Genomic DNA, 6,000 nt, shown 5'->3' with positions numbered 1-6,000 from the left:
CCCCTGACAAGCTGACAGCAGACATGAACTCGAGCAGGAGAGATTTCTGGCTGGCTGAGAGGAAAAGCCCTTCCCCAGGAGGGCTGTTCTCTGCCAAACAGCAGAATGGGGAGCATAGAGAGGTTGTGCCTCCTCTCCATCCCTGCATTTTCTAAGTCTGAACTGGGTAAATCCCTGAGCAGCTGATGTGGCTTCAGTGCTGACCCTGCTTTGAGCAGGAGTGGGACTGCAGCCCTCCCTGCTGCTTTTATGATGCTGTAATTAAGGCAGGTGCAGACATTCACTGAAGAAAAGGTACAGAGACGAAGATCTCGCCATTTTTGCTGGAGATAATGGGTAATTAGAGAGCTGCTGGAGGCATTAAACAGCTGCTCGAAGCTCTTCAGGGCACACATTCAGTGTTAAAGCATGTGAAGAACTCTTGGGAAGACACTGGCCTTCAGCAACAGGTGACAAATCTCTGGAGGCTAAAATCATCTTAAACACCTTTGGCTTTTAAGTATGAAAAGGGTGTTTTAAGGACTTACCCAAGGGGAAAGAAACATCTTTTCAGAGCCACACATTGTCTGTTTTGGAGCAGAGACATAAGTCCAGGTCCTTTAGGTTTCAGTAATTTCCAGCTGATGTCTGGAAATGTAAAGGTCACACCCTTGTTCCAGAGTGGGAGCTGGGAATTCAGTAGGAAGAAGAACAGCATTTGGTGTAAAAGATGGGTGTAATGATGTCCTTTTTATGGACTAATGGACAGTGAAGGCAGTAGGAGAATTGGAATTTGCAGGAGGATTTCTCAGTGTTTGTTTGCGTGCCTGCCTGCCTCTTGCCCTCCCCTGAAGTGAGGCAACCCTTCATGAGGTTTCAGAAAGCTCTTAGGAATCTTTAAAGTATATTTATGGTATCGTTTCTTGTCTCCAAGAGGTAAAGTACTTTCAGATCTCTCCCGCGTTAGACTCGGGTTACCATCAGCACATTTTTCTCAGGATTTGACGTGGCATTGAACACATTTAATTTAATTTTTTTAACAGTGATAATGACGTCCTGATTTTGCAGCAGGTTCATTTCCTTTCCTTCTGTACTTTTAGTAATGATGTTGGCTACTTTTACAGGTCACCTGGATATTATTAAATACCTGAGCTCAGCAGGTGCTTCCTGGGAAGGCAGAGATCTGGGGAGGTCACACAGCTTTTCAGGGCTGCAGGTGGAGGACAAGGTCCTGTTAGTGCCTGGTGATTGATAGTGCTGAAATGGAAGTGCTTCATCTCTACATTTTGTGGGGAAGGCAGCAATGTCCCAAATGTGAGCAGGTTAATTGTCATCCTCATGATAATGAGGAGGTATCCTGCACTGCTACATTCCTGAATCCTCTGGGCAAGGGAGGGCTGCTGCTTAATGGAAACTCCTTTGCCCAAAAGAATGATGGCAATGGCATGGGTTCAGAAAAGTGGAGAGTTGTGTAATTCTGACTGAAGAACAAAGCAGGGGATAAACCCCTGCTGATATCATAGCAATGACTGGAATAACCTCTAAGTTTTTAGGGCAGTGAAGCTTCCATTGTAGAGGTTTTGTAATTAGACCTCCTCTCTTTAGCTTTCCTTCATAGGGAACAGGTGTCAGAAAATTAGGAGTTGATGCAGGATGTAACAGGGAGACTTCCTTGCTTATAATCCACATTTTTAATCCAAGTACAACATTTAGTTTTATTTGCAGGTTTCCATGAAACAGGAGATAGGCAGGATTGCCTGGATTTGGTTTCACAACAGGCACGAATGAGCGTTAGCAAACAAAATTGGACATATTTAGTAATGGCAGAGTGAGTATTAGCAAATGGGTGGTGTAATGAAATCAACGTGGTTGCAGCTGATAAGGTGCTGGCAAGCTCTGATCAAGACTGCTGGGTGGCTGAATGAGAAGCTGAAGATTCAGAGATAAGATTTGATGGATGTAATGTTATCCTAATTGGGAAGAGGGGAGCACCTAGAGCACTGAGAAATGAAATTGATGACCTGTAAATCAAGCTAAGATTTAAAAAAAACAATCAGCTTGATGGAGGCTCCTGCAGGAGTGCAAGGGGCCAGAGAGGGCTGGGCATGTGTTGGATAAGCTGAAGTTTTCCTAACGTTTTTCTCAAAGATGGTCAAGATAATGTATAATAATAGTATGGGAGTCACATAAACTTGTGGGATAAAATTTAGTTTTGCATTTATTTTATGGAACTGGGCGTGGTTTTTCCTCTTCGCTCACAGATCCCCTCTTCCCAGTGCTGCCTTCTTTGGGAGTTGTGAGTTGTGGTGAAATTCTCTGTCCCTGAGCTCCCACCCCTCTGCTCCCAACATCAACCTGAGCTTATGGTGAATTGGTTCTGGCAGCTCCCTGGGCAGAGGGAGAAATGTTGCTTTGGAAGAGGGAAGGAGGAGGAAAACCACAGAAGGAAGGTTTGGTAGCAAAGACTCAGCTCTGGGGAGCAGGATGGAGCACAGTTATTTCCTGGGTGTTACTGTCCCAGCCATCAGCAGGTTCCAGGGTTTCTGTCTTAATAAATCAGTTCTGCTGGACATTTGGTACTCCAGGAATTCCATGGCTAAGCTGTTTGAAATGATATAATTTTTATGACTTAATGCATGTGCATTGCTTTACAGTACAGCCTGCTCTCTGTGCTTATGGATTGATGGCTTCAGAGAAGAAAAACCTGAAAAGTTATTTACTGGGACCTGCAGTTCTCTGGGAGGCATTGCTGGAGGGAAACTTGTCCTGAGAGGTGAAGTTTGGAAAAATTCCTGCTCAGTACTCACTGCTGAGAGATTTTTCTCTTGACTTCTTTCATGCTGATCCAGAGTGTGTCAGGAAAATCCACAAATGCCAGAGGTTTATGTCCGAAAAGGAGACAGAGGAGTCCTGCAACTTTATTTAAATAAAGGGAGAGAGTCTGCTGGGCACACACCTGCAGGGTTTTCTCTCCTGAGGTTTTGGAGGGCGCAGCCTCCTTTTATCCCAAACTCCCGGCCTCACGCTGCCCTCTTCCTTTACCCATTGCAAGGTGCCAGGAAGGTGCAGCCTTCGCGAATCACCTGCCCCATATCCTCCCTTGAACCTGCTATTTTACCCCAAAGGTCAGAAGTCCAGCCTTGTGCAGACCCTTGTCTGCTTCAGGAGCCAAACTGTCTGGGCTCTGCAACCAACCTGCTGCCCAAAGTCAGCAGAGACAGCCAGACCCATTGCAAAGACGTTTACACCCATCCCTTCACCCCTGGAATTGTTTCTAAAGGCATCAGCACACGGCTTCCCTCTCAATCCCTCCTTATTTCTCCATTTGTCTTCACAAGCCCCAGTTATTATCAACTCAACCCTTTTCAACAACCTGGAACACTTGGAACAGCCCCTCCTGACTTTTCCACGGCTGCTCCCTGCACCAGGCATGCCAAGGAAACACAGGGAATAAAGCAGACAGGGCCAGCTCCTGTGAGCCCATCAATCACTAGAGTGCTGTGTCTGTGGCTACTGATGGCCAAGGGCCCCCGTGCTTTTCATCCAGCTGAGAAGTCCAGATCTCTGGGACTTTAGAGACCTGGACCTGAGTGTGATGGGTCCACGCGTGCTCAGCTGGCCTGGCTGCTGTCGCTGCTGTCTCTGCAGTCCTGGGTGGAGGCTGTGGACAGCAAAGTCCAAAGGCAGCGCCTGTGCTGACTGGGCTGCCTGCTCAAGAGAGCCCAAATGACCTCAGGTAACCCCTGGATCAATTAAAAAACACCCAAAATGACTTCAAGTAACCCCTACCAGGACTTCAATGACCTCAAGTAACCCCTGGATCAATTAAAAAAGACTCCAATGACCTCAAGTAACCCCTGTGACCTCAAGTAACCCCAAATGACCTCAAGTAACCCCTAGCAGGACTCCAATGACCTCAAGTAACCCCTGGATCAATTAAAAAATATTCAAATGACCTCAAGTAACCCCTACCAGGGACTCAGTGACCTCAAATAACCCCTGGATCAATTACAAACACCCCAAATGACCTCAAGTAACCCCTGTGACCTCAAGTAACCCCTACCAGGGACTACAATGACCTGAAGTAACCCCTGGATCAATTAAACCCCCCCCCAAATGACCTCAAGTAACCCCTGGATCAACTAAAAAAGGCTCCAATGACCTCAAGTAACCCCTGTGACCTCAAGTAACCCCAAATAACCTCAAATAACCCCAAATGACCTCAAGTAACCCCTACCAGGGACTACAATGACCTCAAGTAACCCCTGGATCAACTAAAAAAGGCTCCAATGACCTCAAGTAACCCCTGTGACCTCAAGTAACCCGTGGCTCAATTAAAAACCACCCCAAATGACCTCAAGTAACCCCTGTGACCTCAAGTAACCCCTACCAGGGACTACAATGACCTCAAGTAACCCCTGGATCAACTAAAAAAGACTCCAATGACCTCAAGTAACCCCTGTGACCTCAAGTAACCCCAAATGACCTCAAATAACCCCAAATGACCTCAAGTAACCCCTACCAAGATGCCAATGACCTCAAGTAACCCCTGGATCAACTAAAAAAGGCTCCAATGACCTCAAGTAACCCCAAATGACCTCAAGTAACCTGTGGATCAATTAAAAACCACCCCAAATGACCTCAAGTAACCCCTGTGACCTCAAGTAACCCCTACCAGGGACTACAATGACCTCAAGTAACCCCTGGATCAACTAAAAACACCCCCAAATGACCTCAAGTAACCCCTGGATCAACTAAAAAAGACTCCAATGACCTCAAGTAACCCCTGTGACCTCAAGTAACCCCAAATGACCTCAAATAACCCCAAATGACCTCAAGTAACCCCTGGATCAATTAAAAAATACTCCAATGACCTCAAGTAACCCCTGTGACCTCAAGTAACTCCAGTCAGGGCCTCAAATGACCTCAAGTAACCCCTACCAGGGACTCAATGACCTCAAGTAACCCCAACTGACCTCAAGTAACCCCTACCAGGACTCCAATGACCTCAAGAACCCCCTGGATCAATTGAAAAGGACTCCAGTGACCACAGATGAGCTCAAGCAACCCCTGAGGTTCTGCACCCTCAGCTCTCAGGGGGGAGCAGCCCGCAGCACCCCGCAGCAGCACACCATGACCAGGCTGGCAGGGGCAGGGATGTGGAGCAGACTCCCCCACAGCTTCCCTCCCAGCCTTGGCCCCTCCCCTCATCTTCTTCTGGAGGAGCTGGCTCCTCAGCAGCAGGATCTGAGCAAGCCAGACACCTCACCTGGCTCATGGCAGCCCTTCAATCTTGCTGCACGCAGCCAGTGCAGAGTCCTAAAGGGGGTCAGAAAAACCCCAAAGCAATGAGCATTGCTGCACAAAAAGTGTAAAAGAGCTCAGGGGGCACGAGCCAGCTGACTGCTCGTGTCTCATCCTTGCTGGCCTCTCCCAGCCCTGTGCAGTGTGTTTGAAGGGAATGGGCTGATGCCCTGAGAGGCCACCTAAAAACAGAGACTAGACAGGAGTAAGGCAATAAAGGCAGGTATTTATTTGAAAGGCCTTCAAAGGTACCCCTGGGGAGCCAGAGGCCACTGCCAAGATGGACCCCAAGGTGGACCCCAAGGTGGACCCCAGGTCACGAGTTCTTCACTCTTCTATAGGTTTGGTTCATTTTAAAGCTTCAGTTAATGATGTAGTTTCCCCAAGCTTGCCCCCCTCTTAAGATGTTGGTTTACACATTTTGGGCCTAGGATGGTCTGGGCGTCCTTGGAGAGCAGGCCTGGAGAGGCTTTGTTATGTCTACCTAGCACAAGAGAGCAGAAGGGAACAGGCTACAAGAAACTTCAGAGTTACACACCAGGCAGTGCAGGATTTGGAAAATATGAAAGTTCAAACCCAAGGCATCAGGGCAAAGGCAGCTGTGAAGGTAACACACCCAGTGGGAATTCCCATCCACACACCCACACATGCACCAATAGTGGTTGAATAAAATGCACCTGCTCATCTTTCCCACTTATCAAAAGCCATCTGAACTGT

Source organism: Corvus moneduloides, chromosome 8 (genome assembly GCF_009650955.1).
Source record: "Corvus moneduloides isolate bCorMon1 chromosome 8, bCorMon1.pri, whole genome shotgun sequence".
NCBI lineage: Eukaryota > Metazoa > Chordata > Aves > Passeriformes > Corvidae > Corvus > Corvus moneduloides.
This window is presented reverse-complemented; position numbering follows the sequence as displayed.